The sequence below is a fragment of the Parus major genome, chromosome 2 (genome assembly GCF_001522545.3).
Source record: "Parus major isolate Abel chromosome 2, Parus_major1.1, whole genome shotgun sequence".
Taxonomy (NCBI): domain Eukaryota; kingdom Metazoa; phylum Chordata; class Aves; order Passeriformes; family Paridae; genus Parus; species Parus major.
In genome coordinates this window covers 122563148-122586534 of record NC_031769.1, presented here as the reverse complement: position 1 = coordinate 122586534, position 23387 = coordinate 122563148, and the positions used below count along the sequence as shown (strand labels likewise).

The window sequence follows — 23387 nt, the reverse complement described above, 5'->3', positions numbered from 1 at the left end:
GGTCCCCTATAGAGACCCAGTGACCATTCAGATTGTGTCCACAAGGACAATGATAGTGTTTGCTGTTCTGTAGAGTCCTCTGGTGTGTGCAGCAATGAATCTCCTGTTTTTAACTTAAATGGAACCCATTTTTAACACCCTGCTTAATGGTACATTTATGGCAAAAGAATGACTGTAGGAGGGGATACAAAATGCTATATTTAGAGACAGACTTGCCTGTCAGTTGGAGGTCTCTGAGTAATGAAACTGTCACCTTAGACCCTCATTCCTCAGGAAAATGGGCAGTTGTATCAAGCCTGCAGACAAGAAGTGGTGACAAGATCAGCTCTTGCCAGACAGGCCTAGATAAAGAGTTTTTCCATCAGCTCCACATTGCTGGCTTAGGAATGAGAGGAGGAGGAGGAGGAGAGAGGAAATCCTGCCCATCCTAACAGAAAGTGGTGACATCATGGCTGTGACACCATTTGCTTCAAAAAGGGATAGAAAGCAAAACCATAGGGACATCTGAGGTTGTGAATGCAACCCCATCATTGCTGGTGATTGTTACGTCACAGTTTTACCAGAAGGAGATATGAGCTTTACCCAAAATCCAGAGAGGTCACAAATTATTATTGGCTTCATTGTAGGAAAATCCATTTTTTGAGCAGTAGGTTGCAACTTGCACATGTCATGTAATGAGTAGAGACCCAAAAAACTCCCTGTGTGTTGCAAGTAATGCTGAAATTCCAGTTAATTAGTGATAGCTAAGGAGACTGAAAATGTACATTCACTGAAAACAAATGTTAATTCTCAGTTCCATAGTTAGCAGTATGAGTGACAACGGTGACGTGAGGAACAGATTGAATATAAATGGAACATGACCAACAGCAACATTTGAAGTGGCTTCTAAAAATGGGAACAGGAACTACAGAAGGTCAAGCAAAAAAGCTCAGTACTTTCCTGATGATGTATTACTACCATGTAAAATGGGCTTATGCCACAAAAAATGTCAAGCGTGTAAAGCACAGGCAAGCCTTCTGTTGAACTGCCAGCTGAAACAAAGGTCTCATTTAGGCAGAAAGAATTTCTGTCAAAACAAATGCCTGCAGTGTTACCTATCGTCCTGGGTGTCTTTGATGGCCATGGATTTCTAAACAGGCCAGGAGCCTGTGTATAGCACAAGGAAAGCTGTATTCACTAGAAAGGGAGTGAAGTATCCGTCTGACAAACCTCCACCGTGCTGCAGGGCCAAGAGAGAAGATGCCTTGTCCTCCTGTAACTTTAGAGGTAATCCATTGACTAAGGAACCTAGAGAATAGTCCAACTATCTATGATCATCCAGGACAGTAAATGATCTTCTCTTCTCAAGTCACTCATAGGCTGGAATCTTGCTTGTGCTTTGGTAGTGATGGAGAGCATAATCCTATTTAATTGGTCATTTAATCCAACCTGGTGGAAATGCTGCCTCCTTCTGTTCTTAGCCTTTTTGTAGCTCAGCTCCAAATATTTCAGTTTTATTTGGAGACAAACTGGAGGCACCTCATTAGAGGTTACTTAGCTCTGAGCTGTCACCTGCACCCCCTGCCTTGCTGCCCATAAAACAATCTAACAAAAGCACTGTAGGCTTTGGGACAAAACCAGAGCATTGTTCCAGGTTCTACTGCTGATCCTTGCTATCTTGGCACAGAGAAGCCCTCTCTCCTCCCTGTTTTCACAAATTCTTATTTCACATGCAGCGCTGACAATTGTGGAAGTATTGTGCTGGAATTCTGGACAGACAGCTCCAAGCAAAGAGGTGTTTTGAGTCTGTCCTGTCTGCTCCCCATGGGTATGCACAGAGACCACTTACAGCTCTGGACAAACTGCAGAGAAATCTGCTCTGTGGCCACTCTTCCCACATTTCACCTGAGGGTTCTTACCCATATCTCTCATTTGGGAATCGCAGAATCAAGTTATGGATATGGTTGGAAGGGACCACAGTGGGTCATATGGTCCAGCCTCCTTCAATCAGAGTAGTCCTAGAGAAGTATTAACAGAATGAAAATGTTAAAACAGAGTGAAAGGGAAAGCATATCAGCCAGCACTGTCTTTATCTATTGTCCAAAAGGGGTTGAATCTGACAACCCTTACACGCCAAGAAGCACGGAAAACACAAGTAATGGGTAACTGTATATTTTCAAAACATTCCAACACACGCTCAATAAATGTCAGCTGCAAAATGAAAAGGCACAGTGCTGTAGCTAGATTTGGAAGTGAAGTGAAATCTAGCCATCGTTACTCCAAAAAGGGGAGTTTTATTAACATTCTCTTTTTGACTTACCACAAGAAATGAAAAATGGAAAGATTTGGCTGCCCAGGACACCCTTCAGACACAGTACAAGTGAAGTGTATTTGTTTGGCACAACATTTCAAGTGTTTAATCTACTTTATTCTTTATTTGAACTGCCAGCAATGAAATGTGAGACTGGGCTCTGAGAAGTAAGGATCAGGAAAAACCTTGAACAGTAATGTGATGATAAATGGAGTAGAAATGGATAATAAATCACGATGGATTAACAGCAAGAATAATGCATGAGACCTAGTGACTATCAAATTATGTGAAGTCATTTGCTGTGAAGCAATTACCTTCCACAGCATTTCCGATTCTCGCAGTAAGTGGCCAGCTCTATTGATCCAAGATACGTTTATAACGTCAGGAGCTAAAAAAAGTGTTTCCATGCCTTGGGAAGGTGATTTCTGTTAATGCATTACTAGCAGATACTGCCACAGAATATGGGACAAAGCAACAGGAGCACTGGCAAATGCCAGGGCCAGCCTTACTACAACTGTGTTACTTGTACAAAAATGCTGAAGAATATGCTGACCATGCTGATTAATTTATTTGCAGTTGTTACTTTAGCTTTAGTCTCAGACTTGCTATTGCCTTCAGTTGAACAATTTTAAACTGTTTTCTTTCACTTAGAATTTTAGAGAGAAATCTCTGCACCTCTATATTTATGAAATGCTAAGGTGCTAAAAAGATGAGTGCCATAAACTGTTTGCCAAAAAAATACTGAATAAATAATCAATAAATGCAAAACATGATTTACTATCACCCGAGAAAAATTTACTGAGTTATCTGCTTGTGTAAGAGTAGTAGCTAGCAGCTTAAACAAACAAACAAACAAAAAGGATGTTTACTGGTACCCAGGTTAAGCACAAAGAGACGAAACAGAATTTGCTTGTCTGCTTTTTGCCCTTCTTCCCTTCAGTGGAATATCTTTGCAGGCTTCAGGACTGAGGCTGGGGAGCTCTGTATCAATGATACTGCACAGTTTGTTGCTCTGCAAGAGGCGGATCTCAAAGCTTGAGTGTTCACATCCTTTAGGAAGCAGACACACTGGTGGGCCCTTAGTGCGCCCTTACACAGGAGCTATGTTTCTAAAGGGACATTATTGTGGTTGTACGTGAGCTCTCAAAGGCAAAGGACGGACACAACATGAAAGTGTAGGATTTGTCTTCTTGTTTTGGCCCAGGAAAAAAAAAAATCTAAAAGAAAATGCTTTGGACATACATTTCAGTCACTGGACCACAGATCAGCAGCTGGAAAAGTCTGAATTAAAACCCAGATTGGAAGTACCTTCTAATGAAAATCTTATTTTCCCCATCTGCTGTAGCACTTTAGATGCCTGAAAGTAATAAAGTCAAAGCCATTAAAATATTGCACCAACAAACAAGATAAAACTTACAGGGGAAAATACAGTTAAATCATTGTGCAAAGCCAAAAGCCTCTGAAAATACAGAGTTCTGTGAGGATTTATCCAGCTTCAGAAAATTAGAAGTGATGGGGAAGTTTTCATAGCACATACAGCTCAAATTCAACTACATCTCTTGTTGCTTGGAAGTCCTGTGGCTGAACTACCTGCCACTTCAAAAACAGTCTTTCTGAAATCTGAATACACTGCTTTAACAAGATATAGGGTATAGATTACCTTTTCTTTAGCCTTTGCCTCTGATTTCTGCAGGGAACCTGCTGCTCTGGGTTCATTCTTTTCAAGGCCTCTGTCCACAAGCACCACTTTATAAAGGAGCACAGTGAAATGGAAAGGGAAAAGCAGATTGAAATGTGCTTGAGAGCATGAAATTAACAAAGCTGCCTGAAACAGAGCATGGTGAAGCTGTGTTGAGACATCACCCACAGCATGAAACCGCAAACTACCAAGTTGCCGAGGAAGATGGGCAGCTGGCACTGATGAAGGCCATGTCTCCACTACACCCTGCAGTTTGCTGTAGAGTTACTGATGCTTTTCAGAGCATCAAAGGGAAATGGTATAATGTCTATAGATACACAAAGGCAAAGCATTTAAGTCAGTCCAAAAGGTACTGCTGGAAGCCCTCTGGCAGAATTGTGCACATTCCCTCCAGCTCTGGATGTCATAAAAGACACCCACCAGCCTTCCATTGCTTGTTCATTCTTAACTGAGGCTCCTTTGTGCTCACCAGGTGTGGTCTTCAGTTGTATCATCTTTGTAACTGTGCAGGATGTAATCTGCTTCAGGGATTAATTACAGCTGGTGAGGAGGCTGCAGTCTGTTTCCTGAGACCTTTGCTTTAAATATTGCAAAAGTTTGCTTTTAGAGCACATGAACATGGGAGGGAAAGAACTTCACTTTACACTGCAGGAAAGGCTAGAGAGCCAAGCTCTGCATTCTCCTGGGAAACAGGAAATTTTAAAAAAATCATTAATGGGATAGAGTAGCAGGGCCATGCTAAACATGACATGAAATGATCAGCAGCATTGTGTCAGTATAGCTATGGCTGAAAGCATCAAACAAGAACAGACACAAATTTATTTACATACTTGCATCTGTGTAAACTATGTGTATTTAAAGGGATAATGAAAGTTAATTTGTAGTATATTTGAATAGGGAAACCGGTATTAGCTGTGCTAATGAAATAGCACTTTTGATAATTTAAGCTGCATCTTTCCTAATACTGCCTGGAGAAATTAAGGGCTTTTGTTGTCAAGGACAGCATACTGCGGTTTGGGGGGAAAAATGCCCATGGAAAGGGTGTTGTTAAAAAGAAAAATATTTGGAGTAGAGATACTGCTGATGAAAGAGGGGAACCATCCAAACAAGGAAGAAGAGATAGAACAGAGCAGCATTCTTCTTACATTCCTTTAGCAACCTCTTCTGAGGTGCCCACTCACTTGTTTGGGAAGGTATTTGTGCTCTCTTGGATGTCCCTGCTCTTTCACCCTCTGTCAGACTTCAGTATGGTACCTCCCAAATCTCTCAGGAATGCTCTGCTGGCTTAACTTTGATGGGATAAATGGGACACAGTGTTTCCAAAGGGGAAACATGATCCTGCTACAGCTGAATGTATTTACAGTGAATTGAGACTACAGAGAGGAGAGCCCAGTTATTCCTAGGGTGACAACCATCATTATGCATCTTCAGCTTGTTATTAGAAAGCCTGTAAACAGGCAGGTAGAATCAGTCATCTGAAGTACTTACTAGCACTTTTATTGGAACAAAATCACATATCATTTCTTCCAAGCTACAAAAATATTAAAACCTTCTTTGGCATGACCTTCAGGAATGGTTAATGATAAAAATGAATATTCTTTTAGGATACATAAGGAGGAAAAGAATAAAAACCACCGAGGGCTCCATTGCTGTAGCTGAAGTGTAATTCTGTTTCCATGAAGAAGAAACAGACCCAGAAGGGAAGATTTTTAGCTTTGTTTTCTCCAAAGGACAGATGTCATCCAAGGCACAAGGGATTCAGAGAGAAAGGAAAAACAGAGGGAACAACAGGAGGCAGGGGAAGAAGCAAGACAGGTGCTCAGCCCTTGAATTTCAGATTGTCTTGAAGAACTTGGCAAGGCCCTCATTTGTCTTGGTCATCTTGGTCCTGCTGGCATGGCAGATTTCCTCCCATCCCAGAGGAAAATGCTGAAAACTGTCACACTCACTAGGCTGGGCCCATCCCACCACCCCAGCCAGGAGCCAAGCACTGGGGACACATCCCTGGGGATGGGGACAGCCTGGGACATGGGCATGGCTGGGTGGCACCCACAGCCGAGGAGGGCAGGGCCGTGGGCAGTGTCTGACAGCCTGGGGGCTGATGTGTTGTCCTGGGCAGGTTGGGAAGCCCAGTATGGCTTTCAGGGTCAGGCAGGGCTGTGAATGGCCTCAGGGATTTGGTGGTTTTTTTCTCTTCATTTTCTCTGGGATTTTAAAATAATTTTGCTGTCCCTCTTGAAATTTTTCACTTCTTCTTTCCAGTCCCCATGAGTACACCATAGGTCAGCCGGTAGTTCTGCCTCACCTGACCTGGAGACAGTGGGTCCAGCTGGCACCCACTGGATCTTTCCTTTTCTTTCCTTGTTCCTGGAGCCTCTGGGGAGGTGCAGGGCAAACGGACTTTTGGTCCAGGCACTGCTCAACTACTCCCAGCATCAGCCTAAGGCAGAGGGGCCCCTCAAGAGGTATTGACACATGGAGGTATTGACACATGGGCTTCCTGAAGTAGAGGTGTCAGAGCTCTATTACTGTGGAAATATAATAGGGACAATATTTTGGGGAGAGAAGAATTATTCTTAGGCACAAGGTTGCTTATTCTTCCAGTTATTTCAAGTGCTCTAATAAAAATGCATACTGTCATCCTAAGGTGATTGAAAGCGTAAACAAGGAACTGGAGCGACACCAGCTGCGGTGTGGTGCCTGCACTGCCCCCTCTTTGTATCAACCTATGTAACTGATTTATGCATTTGGACTTGCTACATCTCCTTCTCCTTTCTCCCTGCTGCCCTCACTCCCTGCAGGACTTCCATTCCTCTTTCCTGCCCTCCTGTGTTGCCTCTGGCTGCCTGTCCCTGCCTGGCCTGGCAGGGCTGGACAGGGACCCACGGCTCCCCAGCCCTGCTGCTGCTGCTCCTGGGACCCTGGGAATGCCTCATAGGTGGCTGTGGAAATTTTACAGTGTCATAGTTTTCATGGGAAGGGTGGGTTAATTAAGTCATCAAATACTTCCTTATCTCTGGCAGGCAAAATTAGACAATCACCTTATTGGAAGTATTTCAAAAAGAGCTTCACTGCTGTTTCCTTCTTGTTTCTCTTCCACACAGACTCGAGCATTTTAAAGCACTGTTTCAAGCTTTAAACCAGCTTGTGTTATATTTTGGTTCATCTTGTGGTTTGCTATACCAATTCTGCTGTAGCATTTTGAAACATCCCAAAATAATTTCCTTTTTGTCCTCCTCTACTACTGCATCTGTTATCAGGAGCGCATTAACCTGTTTGGTTGCTTTCACCTATTTTACAAAACAAAATGTCTTACCCATAAACATACAGAATTTAATTTGAACAATTAACAAAAACCAACTCAACTGGAACCCACTGACATAATTTTAAGACTTTTTCCCTAGTAGTTTGGGAAAATGATGACAGCTGGAGTCAGTGATTATTTGGTTTATTTTTCCAAAAGGGACTGAGCCTGGCGAAGTCAGTAGTGTGCAGGATTGAGCTTAAACTGCTAATAAGGCTTTCCAAACAAGGTCTGATGAAAAAGCTGAGAGCATTGTTCTCTAAAGAAGGAAAATGTTCTTCCCTATAATGGCAGAGTGACTGAATTTCTACTACCTTTGAAAATAATTCAGTGCTTAGGAATACATATTGGAAGAGTTATACCATAGATTCTACAACAAACGTTTAAATTGTAAGTTTTCCTTCATTATTTTGTGAAACATTCTTCTAATTTTTATTATTTTTATTAGATTCCTCATTTGGAAAAGTGTAAGTCATTTTCAAATAGAATTTGCAAATAACTTAATTTTAAATTCAAATAAAATATGGTTAAAACCCCAAACTCATCGCTCCAAAAATCAGTACATGCATTTTGAGGAATAGAATGAGATGCTGTGTCTTTATTTAAAAACTTTAACTCTAGTGGCTGAGACTTCATATTTTCAGGCTCTTCAAATCTGAAAGAGATTTTTATTCTTTAAAATGTTATTATAAAACAAAGTTTTAAATTCCTTACAACCAAATAATTCCTGGAAGCTTTAAAGAAAACACTAGTCATTGGAACACTTTCTATAGAATTTTGAAAATGCAAAGCAAGTCTCATTTACTTATAAGAGTTACTTAAAGCAAAAAAATACCTATATCTACATCTGTGATTTTTTGAAAAAAACAACCTCAACAACCAAACACAATCTCCCCTCCCCCAAACTAAAAACCAACCAAAAGAAACCCCAAAATAATTCCAGCAAAGAGTGAACCTGAAAAAATCCCAGCCTTCCCAAACAATACTCATGTTCTTCTCATGCAGCTATTGATCTGGTGGTGTTTCAGAGACCGGGGGCTTGTGTGGTGGACTTCATCAGATCCTTTGAAGTTCCTCCCCTGCTGCATTTTAATTATAAATTTCAATTTTCAAGTGTGGTACTACTAACCTCAGAATATTCATTATTCTCTGCTCTGCTATTTTGGTACTTTATACATAAACTTAATTTCAAAATTAGGTTAAAAAGTAGTCCCTTCTATAAAGATACCCTCGTGAGGAGCTCTTGTATTTACTTGCTTGTTTGTTTGCTCAGGGGGCCATCTTTAGCTGAAGTTGCCAAGTCCTCTTCTCTTGTAATTAAAAGGTATGTTTGGAAGAAAAGGAAGGTATGCAGTGGTTTGTTTATTCAGGAGAAAGTGTTTGATTTAATTTAACAGATTATATTCTTGGAAAGGAACAGGGACACAAATAGATCCTGAGGCAAATTCTGCCTTGAGCTACATCTTGCTTAAGTGTCACCAGAGCCATGCTAAGGAGCAGGTCCCTGAGAGAGGGAGGCTGTGGCAGGGTTGTGTTCCATCTCTGCAGGAACATGAGGGGAGATAACAAACCGAGCTAGGACAGCTGCCCTTTGGTCTGCTTTTCTCCCAGCTTCAACATCTGCCCTTGCTGAGGGAATGAGCTGGGAAATGTTCTCTGCACATGTGGCACCCCCATGGTGTGAGGCTCCCAGGCTGTGAATGACTGTGGAGAACATGCCATCCTTACTTCCCTTCTCAACTCCACATCTCCATGAGCACAGCAGCAAGGGAGATGTGGGGGGTGGGGAAGAGTGCAAACAATCAGCAGCTGTCTTCACTCTCTTTCCAAAAAAGCCCAAACCACAATGAAGGATTTAAATTCTTGGGAGACATAGCTGCATATTTCAGGAAATTAGGATATTTCAGTCAATTAGAAAATAAAAAAGAGAAAGGCAAGAAAAGATTTCCCAGTGTTTGTCATCTACTATGCATTGCCATGATTCGGCTTTTCCCTTTTTTGGGCGGAATGAGATGGGAATAGGGCATTTAATATTTTTAGAGCTGGACATCCTAGAAAGGGAAACTGATAACACTGGCCAGTACAGAAGGGCTATTTCTCTGCTGCTCACTGAGAGAGTAACAGCTACTGTTGAGGATGAGCTTGTGTTCAAGCTCTGAAATTCTATCGTTTTAAAGACCTGATCTCTTGATCCTCATTTCAATCTCTTCTTTACATGAGAATAAACACTGAACAACAGGAGAGCAGAAGGTAGAATAAAAACCCAGGGAAAAACCCAAGGTATTATATAAAGTATTTTTCTGGTCTACAGCCATTTGCAGCTTGGGACCACCTTAGATAGAAAGGGCATTAATATTAAACAGTACTTGATGGCTTTTTCTTCCTTTTTTGTACAATTGGTTTCTCAACTTATAACAGCTTTCCAGACTCCTGGTGTCCTGTGACAAGGAGCTTTATAGCTTAATGGTGTACAGTCTTAAGAAGTACTTTCCACTACTTTACCTATTGTGTTTCATGCCTTGTGATTTTTTGTGTTCTAAGAGAAAGTTATTATCTGCTTTTATTTTCTGCATCAATGATGATTTTATCAGTCTGTGCCATTAAGTCCCCTGCCCCCGTAATTTCTTTTCCCTTAGGGACAGATGGCCTGGAAAATAGAAGGGTATGAAATCCTCCCAGGTACATTTAACAGAACCCACAGACACAAACTGTGTCTCCCTGTAAAAGTAAAAGCAACAGCCTTAGTCTGCACCACAGAGTCTTTCTTGAAGGAAGAATGTCTTTGTGCAGGGTAACACTCAAATTTGAGCTCTAAAAGCCGGACCTTGACCTTCTGCCAGTCTAGTTGTACCAGCTTTACAAGTATTATAAATCCTGGGCTGGTTCAAAGCTTTTCAAAAAATACACTTTGTTTTGAATCACAAACAGCAACAAATTTTTGCACTGCATTCCCACAACTACCTTAGGGACAAATTTAAGCTTTGGAGAAATAAAATGTTACATTGAAGTTTTTTAGATAAAGTATATCAGGAAAGTATTTGAAATATTAGCAGCTAGAATTTCTCTTCTGGTTCTTCTTTCTTTAGTATTAGTTGACCATATTTCTCATCAAACTGTAGCTGCTCTCCAGTATGGGTGGGGGGCTCTATTTTCCAGCTGTATTTAGGATATGCAGGAATTTCAAGGTATTAGGAAGGTCTGATGCTATTATGCAATGGTTCTACTGCCCCACCTGCAGGCCTTGGGGCTTACCTTTAAACCTGCTTTGTTTGAACCAAAGAATTCTGCATTTCAGAGGCGTGAGTATATTCAAACAGTGTCCTGACATGAGTGGAATTGAAGACCTGACAAGAGATTTTATTGCTCTTCAGTTTGGGAATAATTTTATGCCGGAGAAAGTAAAAACATTTGCATTACACCTGTAAACCTGTAAACCACAATATTTGGTTCTACTACAGGTGTTTTCCTGAATCACTTTGCACTCCCAGGTTACTCTGGTTACATCTGCAGGTGCTTAAGACACGTCTGGAAAAAGAGCTTGCAGAGGTTGTAAGATAAAACCTGTCCTTGCTTCCCTGCAGCAGAACTCCTGCGTGAGACCCCAGATTGAAACCACACTTTATCTCTGACATAGCTGAGAAGCTCAAGGACAGAAAGGATGGGACCAGCTGGGAAACACTAAACAAATCAGCCTGCATGCCCACACCTCATTCTAGTCAAATGGCCTTGAAATGTGTTTACAGACAAAAGAGCTGTGAATTGCGCTGTTTGGCTGTGCTGGGAATTACTATAGGAAATCAGTGTAGAAAGCCTGGGTTAGTTTATTAGCCTCACAAATCTTAGCAAGTTATCTTTCTACGAAAATATTATTTTGTTAAGAGGCTTTTGATAGTGGGACCTTTCTATGCAACATTGCATTTACTGCTGGTCTTATTCTGGTAACAACCAAAGTACAAGGAATGAGCACATTGCAAAGCAAAGCCACAAACCCCTCTGATTCTGGAACTGCTTGCAAAATAGGACTGATGACTGGATGAGGAATCTGATCACGGCCACAAGGGAGATAAAATGTATTTCAGATTCAGAGAGGGCTCTAGTGAGGTGCTCTCATTATTGCCAGTCAGGGCTTCCTTTTGCTAGGTGGGTAGAGATGCCCCTGTTGCCCTTGGCTGAGCCACTGGCAGGAGGCTGCAGTGTGAGGAGCACTGGCACTGCACTTGGTTCTGATGATGGTTCAGAGGTGCACTTCCCGTGCTGGCTCAGAGTATGGTGCCAAACAGGCAGGAAGGCTTGCTGAGTACAAACACCTAGCACCCCTTCACCTATCTTTGTAAGCAGCTCTCACCCAGATGATCCCTGAGACCTCCCTTGCTTATTCTGCTAATTAGGCTTCTAGTCATGTAGCCAAGAACCGGTACAATCTCTGCCAAGAATCAATAACATGCAAAGCAGCTCGCAGCCAGTATGCAGCCCATTAGATACCAGATCCTCATGCCAGGGTGCTTTCCTGTATCAGCATACTATGAAACCTGAGAGGAATATTTGAAAAGGAATCACTGCCTCTAGGATCTTACATATATGTGCAGTGTCCTTGGGATATGGTTTTCCAGAATGGGATGTGGTCAGATTTTTAGCACTGTTACCACAGAAACTAAGTAACCTGGAACGAGCTGTCCCTCAGAGCCACGCTGCTCCTGGCACAAGAGATGGCTGCACAGCCTCAAAGAGAAAACGTGCCCACTGTGACTCTGAGCCCTCTCCCAGACTTACATGGTCTCAGTGTAAATCACTTTTATTCAGTAATTTAAACATCTCCACAGTGTACATGTTATCATATTTAAAGCTGTTTGCTTTTATTAGTACATGCACTTTAGGGATACTTTAATTGCTTTCTGTTTATGTATAGGAATATTTCTATGAACACTTTGTGTTTCTCATGGAGAATTCACAAAGCATTTTCAGGAGAGCCTTTGTATGGATTATGAACCTACCTTAGCCTTGTACCCCAGCACTTAACATTCACAGGCCACCAAAAGCACAACAGGCCACACCGATAGTTTGTAATACAATCGAATGTGGTGCAACAATGAAGCGTATGCATCCTATATAATGTGTCAGATTTTCAGAAGGGGCATCAAAACCTCTGTAAATTCACTGAGTCTTCACTGAGTTCCAGCAAAGGCAAAGTCCTCTCCTTTTTTTCCTATGTGCTGTGCAGGATGCAATGCAAATTATGACCTGAAACAGATGCTGGTCTGTTTTCTTAATCTTCTTGTTAATGCGTGCTATGTACAGCTCATCTTCCTAGGTACTTTCAGTCTTGTCTTCAGGAAGGAGAGTTTAACAAGTTTTGCTCTGTGAGGCAGTGGAAGGCTTCATTGCTTTCTGCAGGAAAGGGTGGTGTACTCCTATCTCAGGATAAGTGAAGGAAGGCAGGCTTAATTTTGCGTCAGACAGAAGAGGTTATGGTGCTTTGGGTTCCCACAGTGTGAGAATGAGCCCACATGTTGGAGGCTCACATGACCCTGTACTCAACATCTACCTGCTCTATGACATAAATTCTCCCTTGGAGAAAATATCTGAGAGATCTTGAGCAGTGGCATTTGGTGTCCTAACACCACCACAGCGTGCAGAGCTGCCATGCCCATAGTCATCTGCTGGCAGCGTGAAAGTGTCACAGCCTACCTGGGCAGTCAGGTGGGGTGGGGAGAGGGGAGACCTTCAATTTGTCCCATAAATTGATGTGAAGTTGCCTCTGCCATGTACTCCAACAAGACTTGCTGAGCAATCCTGCAGCATGCAGAGCTCAGCACAACATGGAGACATCATTGCACCAAGCACATAATGATGGAAAATCCACAATGCACTCCTAGGAAAGCAGTGAGAAGCTCTTCTCTAAGAGGTTTTTCTAATGGAGGGCTCCATTTCACGTCAGATAGTGTGAACCTGAAGGAAATAATTTTGAAAATACATCCATTCAGGCATGCAAGGCAGCCTAGAATTAAGTAACATTCTTGCCCTTGGGGTGAACTCTCCCTGTATATGCCTCAGTATCTGACATTTTCACGGTATTTTTGTGGGGAGACACACACAGCAGAAAAGATGGTGAAGGAGAATTCCTCTCTCCACAGCACTTTAGGCAAGTGTGGCTCTGCATTAAAGTTGCAACATTTCTGCTGTTAGTAAAGGAGGAAGGAAAAGAAAGCGAGGCAGCCCTCGCAGCTGGTTCTCCTCTACCTTGGCTAATGTTTGCATGGGAGCAGGGAGAATCATTAACTGCCCCAGACAAGTTTTACTGCCTCAAGGTCACAGAGTAATGGTGCACTGAAAGGCTAGAGAAATGCAGCAAAACAAGTCCCTTGGTGCTGGGGAGACCAGAGCACTTTGTCCAGGAAAGGCAGAGCTCTGTGCACACCTATAAAGCTGCATCCAGGTTTGCTCCTGGGATCCTTACTCTGTGATGTTCATATGGCACAAGGACATGAATGGTGGACTTTATAGAACCAGCTTCTTATTTATTTGTTATTTACTAATTTACTTTAATTTTTATCATTTATTGCAGGTCCGGGGGAAAAATTAGCCCTAGATGTCTAACCTGAGTTATCACTTGTTAAATTTCTGACATCCTTGTCTAATAATCTCCACAGCCCTGTTTTCCTTTTGGGCAGTATGCTCCCTGTTCTCTGGCTGATACCTACTTGCTAGGAGGATTAAACCCAGTGCTCCCTCATTAACACCTGGCAGCTCCCTCACTTGCAGTGTGATTAATGAAGCCTCTATTCCTGACTGAGAAAAAGAAACTCACCTCCTTTCTCCATGCCCTTGAGCATGCAGAGCTTTTATCTGAGGTCACTTTTTTCTTGTAGTCCACAAAGCACAAGCAAGGCTTGTCCTCTCAGTGTGTGACTCACCTTTTGGCCCTATTTCTTACTCCCCAGGCTAGGTGAAGATAAAAGAGCATTTGTGGAGGAGGAAGGCAGATTCCACCTCCACAGCTCCAACTGTGAGGCCTCACCAATAAACAGGTAGGTGCTGCCCTCCCCTAAGGACATCCCCTCTCCTATCTCCCTTGATTAAGAGTCAAACTCCACCTATTCCCTGGATAGGGATCGGGGATATTCTATTCCCTGGATTGGGACAGCCCTGCTGCCATCCTATTTCCAGGACAGAGGTCTGCTGCTTTCAGCTGTGCATGGTGCCTGAGGTCCTTGAGCCAAGGACAAGTCACAGTGCTGCAAGCACAGCTGCTCTGCAGTGTCCTGTGCTCAAGGCTTCACTCCACAGACATCAGACCAAGGCCGCAGCACCTTCCTCCCCACTCACCTTCCTCCTTCTCTCCTTCTTTCCTTAGAACATGATCTGGTGTATGGTATCCATGTGCAGCAACATCCATCCATCCATCCATCCATCCATCCATCCATCCATCCATCCATCCATCCATCCATCCATCCCTCAGTCTTAGAATTTGTAAACTTAAAGATCAGTAGATCTCACTTGGCATGAGCAGGAAAAACACACACCAACCTTGTAGAAAGACAGATGTGTTACCCTACATAGGTTTCCTTTGTGCAATGTAAGCACGACCTTGAATTTTCAAGGCTTCTGCTCACCTGCTTTTTATGCTGCAAGAAAGCTGGATCTGTTAAGATGCTTCCAGCATGCAATGTAATGTAATTAACATTTTGACCACTGGATGCTACTCTTGCTCCAAACATCTGCACACAGGACTGCAGGGTGAAGACTTACTGGCAATGGAATCTTGTAATTTTTTAACCTAGAACCTAGTTAAATCAGTCAGGGACCTGTGAAGAGGTGTTTATTGTCTGCCCATCAACTGAAGATGAATGGTTATGAAGTCGTTATGGGGATATAAAGGAATGTCTGCATCAGCTAAACACAAGCAGATAATTAAATTAATGGTAATGGACTGAGATTTTAGTACTGAAGGAGCAAGTGATTTTTCAAACTCTTAAGCCTGAGATTTCTAACACATTGACTGAGACAAAGAAATGGTTCTGTATTTATTATACCGGTGATGCCCAAAGGCCAGAAAAAACCCACATTTTTTAGGTACTTTTGACAATTTATGCTGCTCTCTACTCACTGTCACACCTGCCCTAGAACAATTAGTAAACCTTAAGTGTAGGCAGGCCCTTTTACCTTTACTAGTATTAGTTATCATCATCATCATCATCATCATCATCATCATCATCATCATCATCATCTTTGTCATCGGCAAACATACTTGAACATTTCCCATTCTCTACCTATTTTGCTCTCTACTACAGGCCTCCCCCCAGCCTTTCTGCATGGCTCCCACGCACTTTGTCCCTGCTGCTTTCACTGATGTGAAGCAAAGCCTTTGCATCAGATGAGCACAGTTGCTATGGCTGAGATATGCCCAGAGCAATTCATCATTTATTGATCAGTACCTCTGTGAAATACTTCCTTTATGCACACTGTGCTGCAGGAGCTCCTGTTTTCATCTTCCCCAAAGGAGGAGGAAAGCCTTTTAAATATGCATGATAATTTGTCCACCCTGGGCACTGTGTGGGTAGCTGATATATCCTCCTACAGGTGGACACAGCCTACACCCTACTGAAGAAAGAAACTGAAATATATAAACTGAAAGAAATTCTGTATGTGGCTGCACACCAGTTGTGCATAAAGATGATCCTGCAGTTCTCAGTGTTTTCTTTTGATTCCTTACATATTGCAGGAAACATCCAGGAACAGTTCCCTGAGCAAGGCAGTGTTTTCTTACAGTATAATTCAATCTGAAGACCCAGTAACTTATTTACACGTTGCCTTATCATTCCACAGTTCCGGTATCTGCAAGTAGGCATCTAGAAGAACAGGTTTTGCACAAGAGAGATCCCCATGTGATCTCTGGGCCAGTTTGCCATGTCTGTAGATACACCTTGCTTGAAATCAGAGGTAAAACTCCAAGATATGAAAAATATGAATCCTCACAGACAGTACCTAAATAGGGAACAACTCAAGAATAATTCACATTGCCTATTTTACTTGCTTAATGTAAATGCTTAATACTCCTAAAGGGGTGAGCCACCTGATACATGACAGAAACCTAATCCAGGAAGAAATGAAACTCATGATGGAGATGCTGGTTTCTGGCCATTTCTGTGTTGAATGGCAAAGGGAAGGCTTAATCATTCTGCATACCAGTGCAGCATAGAGTTATTAAAACTAAAACAAATCAAACAAAAAAAGCTTTCTCCTTTTGACTCAGTTTTATCACTTACAAAGTGGCCAGCCAAAAATTCTGAACCACTTTCTTTATCTCATCCTGGTAAATTCTTAGAGACTAGATACTGAAAATAATTTATTTATCAAACTTCCTTTCTCTCCAGTTTGTTTCTACCTTTTCTCTGAAACTGCTAGTGGGCTGATGTGATATTTTAACATAGAAAATGTGGGAGCTTTTTAAATTGACATGTAAAAGTTCTTTCCTGTTTGAACCTCCTGATCTAACTCTGCCTGCTTTCCAGGACAGAGCAATCCACAGCTGTTGCTACACACTTGCCTGTTGTCATGGTTTATACACCTGATTAAGGTGAGGGATAATAAATTAACAAAGCATAGCTCCATAGTGCATGATCCTCAGTGCTTTAAATTAGAACTGTCTCTGGTGGGCACAGGGGTGATCAGAGCAGAATTTTGCCCTGCAGGCATATTTTTCACTACCCCATCTGTTGTCCCAGATACTAGGGATGGAAATGCCCATTCTGCTAATTTTTCTTTCCTTTAAAAACATTTTTCTTTTCTTTCTTGAGATTGTTCCAAATGACATAGGAAAACAACATTCAAACCAGGGCACAGCAGTGGAATGCATGCTACAAGCCAGAACAGCATAAAATATTCAAAGAAGGAATACATGTATATTCAGGTCAAGTTAAGAGAGGAATTCCTGCAGTCAGGAATCCTTTCAGTGGCTTGAACAAGCTCCTTAGTAATCATTTGCCTAGGATGCCTCCTTCTTTTAGCTCTCTTCAACTGAAGAGCTCATGGCCTGACATTTGGTCCCTGGAGCCTTTCCATGAGATTTTCCTTCATCCCATGTAAATCCTCTTTCCAAGCGCTTGAAGAAGCAACTTTATCTTCCTGTAACACAGAGTAAGGAATGCAGGACATCCAGAATAGAATAGGTCAAGTTCAAAGCATGAGATTATTCTCCTGAATTTAATCAAGATCTGTTTTTTTTGGAATTCCTCATGAGTTAGTCAAAGTGAACTCTTAGCCAGATTAGCTCTGGGAGTTTTGGAGAGAAGTATCCATCTGCAAGCCATAACATCATCTACATCAGCTTTACCTATAAGAGCTTTGCTTTCCCCTCTCCCTTTTTTCTCTCTTCAGGACCATTATTTCCTGCTATGAGGTAGAAAAACATGTGTTCTAGGTGAAGATGGAAACATGGGATACTATTATTGTGAATTATTTGTGTTTTTCTAAATCCATTTGATTCACCATTCTGGCAAGTTCAGGGCCAATAGTCTATTTCAAGGTTGCCTAATTGTGAAAGATTCCCTCCACACATACTTTTACCTTTTTTTTTTTCTTCACATATTCTGTATGTGAGATTGCAGAGGTGACAAACCTCTTTGCCATACTTGGATATTGCTTAGAGCAACCAATATGTAGCAGTTCAGAAAAGTTCAAGCTGCTCATTTCCCACAGCAATTTACCAACTCATAGAATTAAAGCTGCTAGAACAATAAGTAAACAAAGCCAAGTTTTTAGGCTTTGCACATAGAAATACGGGCTTAACTCAGTAGATGTCCAAAGATGAATGATTGGACACTCTTGCATTCATCATTTCATGTAACTTTTCAAAGATTTATTCCTGAAATACTCCTGAGCTGTATTACTTTACAGCTAAAACTTTGAAGTTCCCTCCTGCCCCATGGAAAAGGCCAGCATGTCCCAAATACTGATCTTGACTTACACAGATGTAGGATCCCTGGAGGTCCTGAACACTGACCAGCAGCATCCAGGCTTCAGGTTGTACCAGCTGCTGCTGAGAAAGAGCTTTTTTTGGGGTCTGTTGTTAGATCTGAGCAATGTATTGAATGAAGATGGGGAAAAATGTCCCTAGTTTTCTTGATCTCCCATTCCATCACAAATCATATGTCCATTGCTACATCTAGAAAAGAAGAGCCCTGGACATTTAGTCATTTCAAGTCCAAATTATCTGACAGTGGTTGCTTCAAACACTGCTGCTCTCTGGTAGCATCTGGTCACTGTGTCTCTTTCCATCCTCAGAAGCAGGTAAGCAATATCATATTCCTGCTGGTTCAGCAGGGAATCGCTGGCCTTCATAAACAGGCAGGCAGTTCCCTCTTCCCAAGGCAGACCCTGGGAAGTTACTTCATCAATGAGGATTCCTATGAAACATCAGACTTAACCTCTGGGTCAGGACTTCCCTGTCTGATTCTGCACACTCTCTAACTTTCCGTTTTTTTAAACCTAAGATATGTTCCATCTCTAATATGTAACTTCACACCTCCAAAAATTTAGGTAATGAGACAAGCAGTGACAAGTTTGTATATTTAATCCTGTAATTGGTTTACATGTTCCCTCTCTGACTCTCGATGTGCCCATTGCCTTCTCCGTTATTGCTTCTTATCACTAATCATATTTATGCCTGTACATACCATGAAATTAATAAAATGAAAGTGACCACATTAATCAGACTTTTTCTCTTTTCAGAGGCATCAGCATTTGTATAGAAGAATGAGGAAGGAGAGCTTGCTCCATATGCACTTTCATCAGGAGCTGCTGGATCCATACCCAGCACTGGTGTGCAGAGCTGTTCCTGGCAAAGGAAGCTTACAGGCTGCCCATCTACTTCAAGCCTACCTGGGATACCTGTCTTTAATTGACATTAAAGCCACATTTGCAGCATGATCCACCTAAAGTGGTAGATGTGCTTAGCAGAGGGAGCAATAGTAGTAATGACATGTATTTTGTGTGATTTTTCACCAGGGATGGACCAGTTCCTCTAAATAGATTACTTTATTTACAGGGATAATCCCCCCCACCCCGGTTTTCATTGCACTCTCTGCAAAGAGCAAGCAGTATGTTAAAAAACTTGTCTTCTATCTAAACCTGTCTTTTAATCCCCCAGATGTATTCTTAAAATTAAAATACAGTTGCTTTCTTTCATTGTGAAGTCACTCAACAATTAGCCTGCTGGAAATTTTAATTCATATTAATGAGATGCAGTTCTGACTGACATCTGTCAAAGAGAGTAGGGGAAGGTGGAGAAAATGATGTTTCTAAACAGGGATAGAAAAATGGAACCTCCTTGCCAGGACCCTGAGCAAATCCCCTTCTGGAGCATAGCTGGCTATATCCAAGGTCAACTAGCATCCACTGATAAGGGCTGTTGTGAAGAAAAACAGAAGCTCAGGCCTGTCTTCCTGCCTCCTAGCAGCTGTTTTTAGCTGAGGCTTTATCCCTGGCCCCACCTGTGCTGCACTGCTGCTGCGCTGCAGTGGTGCCTGTGCCCTGCTGCTGCTGTGCTTCTTACCCTGATCCAGCTCCTCCAGATCAGCTTCCTGACTTGCCCTTGTACCTGTCCTGCTGCTACAGACTTGCTTGGTGACCACACATCGGTGTCTGATGCTGGTTGCTGCCCTGGACCTGATCCTGTCCTGGCTTCTCAGCACCCCAGCTCCTTGCTGGTGAGGGCTCAGCTTTGCTGGCCATGCTGCCAGAGAACGGCACTGTGCTCCTCACAGCACCTTGATTCGTTTTTGGGTTTTCCAGGGAACAATTTAAGCACATTCTCTAAAATTGCCTTCAATTCAAAAGCCAAGTGAAGCTGAATTGCCTCGTGTGGCCACATGCTGAAGCTGTTTCTGCCCAGCTCATTATTTCCAATGAATAACAGCAGATTTGTCAATATTTATATTGTATCCTCAGTAGAAGTCAGCTTGTCTAAGCTGAAGTCAATATCAACTATACTGATTCATGCTGGTTGAAAAATCTGTTCATATTTTCTAAATGCTTCAGTTGAGTTAAAACCCTTCCACCTTTAGAACAAGAAATATCTTGTGTTAATATCTCCATGTTAATATTTTCCCATTATGTAGATCAGAGGCTCGAGGAACAACATTAGCACTTTCTTTCAGTGCCATTTATAGCTTTTGACAGTTTCCTGACATTGATAAAGCGTGTTATGAAAAGCAGAGTCAGCAGGCTGAAGACACTGACTGGGTTATGTTTTTATTAAAAGCATTATTCAGCTGTCACATAATGTCACATGTAAATATCCTCATGATGTTCTAGCAAAGCAGTATTGTATAAGCACAAGGCCTCTCTTTCCCCTGTTGCCTTTGCTGTAAGAATACCACACCAGTTGTAAGAGAAGGCAATGGGGGTCCTGAAGTTCAAATCCACCCCTCCTGGTTTGTGGGAGTTCCTGAGGTCCTGGGCACAGGACACATGAATTCTCAAGCTATATGAGAGAGGTGTTACCTTCCAGATAGATATCTCAAAATCTAAACAAATATTTAGAACCACAATTCTGACTTCATTTTTCATGTGAATAAGTGCTCTCACATTGATCTGCATTATAAACTCTGCTTTGAACTCAATTGTGATGTATTCTGTGGAGATTATCACCTCTGAACTCAGTTGTAATATACTCTGTGGAGATTATTTGGACTACTCCCATTGCAGCGTGCACCTCACAACAAAGACAGCTCTTTGTGTACTAGACTCGCCAGTAAAGCCATGTCTTGTGGAGTACCCCCTGACTAGTTCAGGATCTGAATATGTGTAGCTATGACAGCTCAGGGCTCATCTTCAGTCTTTATTTCTGCTGCCCTGTGGCTGGATTATAACCTGCAATTCAATTTCTTTGCAACTACATTACTGAAAATCTGCAGAGCTGTCCTGGAGTAGCTGCAGTGATTGGCATGACAGGTCCTTCTGCCTGCCTTGACACAACAGGGTGATGGATAGCAGAGAGTTCCATAGAACCATAGAACAGGATCAGGGAATCATTTAGATTGGAAAAGACCCTTAAGATCGTCAAGCCCAATCATTAACCTAGCATCACCAAGTTCACCACTGAACCCTGTCATAAATGCTACATCTACTCATTTTTTAAATACCTCCAGGGATAATGGAAATGGAAATTACTTTCCTGGGCAGTCTGTTCCAATGCTTCATAACCCTTTCAGCACATAAATTTTTCCTAATAACCAATCCAAACCTCTCCTGGTGCATCTTGAAGCCACTTCCTCTCATCCTGTCACTTGTTACTTGGGAGAAGACACTCATTACCACCTCCTTTCAGGCAGAGAGAGTAGAGAGTGATAAGATCCTTTCTAAGACTCCTCTTCTACAGGCTAAACAACCTCAGCTTCCTCAGCTGTTCCTCATAAGAGCTCTGTGCTCTAAAGCTTTGTGTAAGAATATAGATATATACTAATAAAAAAATTAATAACACTAACCAAGTATGTCTCTGTTTATTGCAGCATCACAGCTAAAGATGCAATGTGATTGGCTGGACCTGCAAAATGTGTTTCTGTTTGAATTTGGCATTGTTTTGCAAGTAGAAACAATAGTAATAAGCTTGTAGGAGTGATATAAAAATAGTAACTAATAGGTTTGGAAAACTAGTTCTGAGCCCAAGACATCAAATTTGTGGTGAGCAAGTCTTGCAGCTTGATGCAAACATAATATTTGGTGTTTTTTCCCAAAGTCTCACTGTCTCACAGTTCTTGATTATGTATGGCATTCACCTCCAATTTTTTGCTTTTCTTTATGAAGTAGTATTAATTAAGGCTTTTTGACCCCAGTTTGCAGGAAAATGTGGCAGTTTCAGTTCGTAATCAGGCAGAAACACCAATTTAGTGAACCCAGCACAATTATCTAGATGAGTACAGTACTGTGTCAATATAAGACAAAAAGGTAAGTCTGAGGGCATGAAGCTACCTCAAAGTTCTTGATCAGAATCAGAAATCTGAAAGTTAAAAGAATCAGAATTATATCAAACGCCATTTAAAAAGAACATTTTCATGATTTTGGAGCCTTCAACAGTGGCAATAAGGAGGCTGGAGTCTTAGCATTGCTGACATGCCCAGCACACATACATTCATTAAAGCTGTGAAAGGGTACATTCTTGCCAAATCCTTTTAGTATTTATGTTTCTGTTGACTATAAAGAAGAAAAGACAAGGTAAATAAAGACAAGCCATGTAAGAAGCTTTATGAGAAAGGAAGGCTGTAGGAGCTTTGTTTTTTTTTGCCTCTGGCAATGCTGCCTCAGAATATCTTCCTTCAGCTGCACTCTTAAGCTGCTCTCTGGTCTGCTGGTCTCTCTTTTCCTCCTGTTCTGATGGGGGTGAGGGATCCATAGGGCTTGCAGGCTGGGAAGATGCAGGCCATGCATGAAAAAGCAAGAAGGGAATTCACTGTCAGCAGACCAGACTGCTCAACTACAGCCCCTGTAAAAATGCATTGTGCAGCGCCTGGAAGTGCTCTGGGGGAGGCTCATAAACATCACATGGAGGGTTCTGGCATTTTTCCTAGCTTGATAAATAATTACATGCACCTTCCAAATGTTGTCCGAGGACAGTGAGACAGCACAATGGCAGTGAAGTGGCAGCTGCCACAGAAATGGGTCGCTGGAAGACTCATGCACTCCGGGCAATTAAAAGCCAAGGAAATCATCCATGTGGAAACTGACTTCCTACATATCCACACCTTCTCTTATTGTGTCCACTTTTGTGCAGAGAGATGGAGTGTGTAAATAGGTGGAGTACTTATCCTCAGCCAGTTTGAGAGGATTGTTGCTTTGGGTTTTTTTTTGGGGGGGGAGGCATTGAGCAGGGCTGAGCGGAAGCAGCGTACATCCTCTTTAAATATGAAAGAAATGACCACTTAGAGGAAGCTTTTCTAAAAGCTCTGTCTGCCCTTATTTATTATTTAGTTCTTCAGCTGACATATGTAATACTGCAAGGCACTTGGAGACTCTAGTTTGAAATAAATACTCTGCACAAAATCAAGCTTCCTCACAGGAGCAGGATACATCTTCAAATGTTAATTACTTTTTCACAATTA

General features: G+C 42.0%; 1 long non-coding RNA gene across 1 annotated transcript in view; it reads left to right on the top strand.

Moving 5' to 3' along the window:
- Positions 1–21471, top strand: part of LOC117243960 — a 54673-nt gene extending 33202 nt beyond the window's left edge. Inside the window, exons 2-3 of the long non-coding RNA XR_004496145.1 lie at positions 14232–14318; positions 19021–21471. This is a non-coding gene — a long non-coding RNA (uncharacterized LOC117243960). The remainder of the gene's footprint in view (positions 1–14231; positions 14319–19020) is intronic.
- The last annotated feature ends 1916 nt before the right edge of the window (positions 21472–23387 follow it).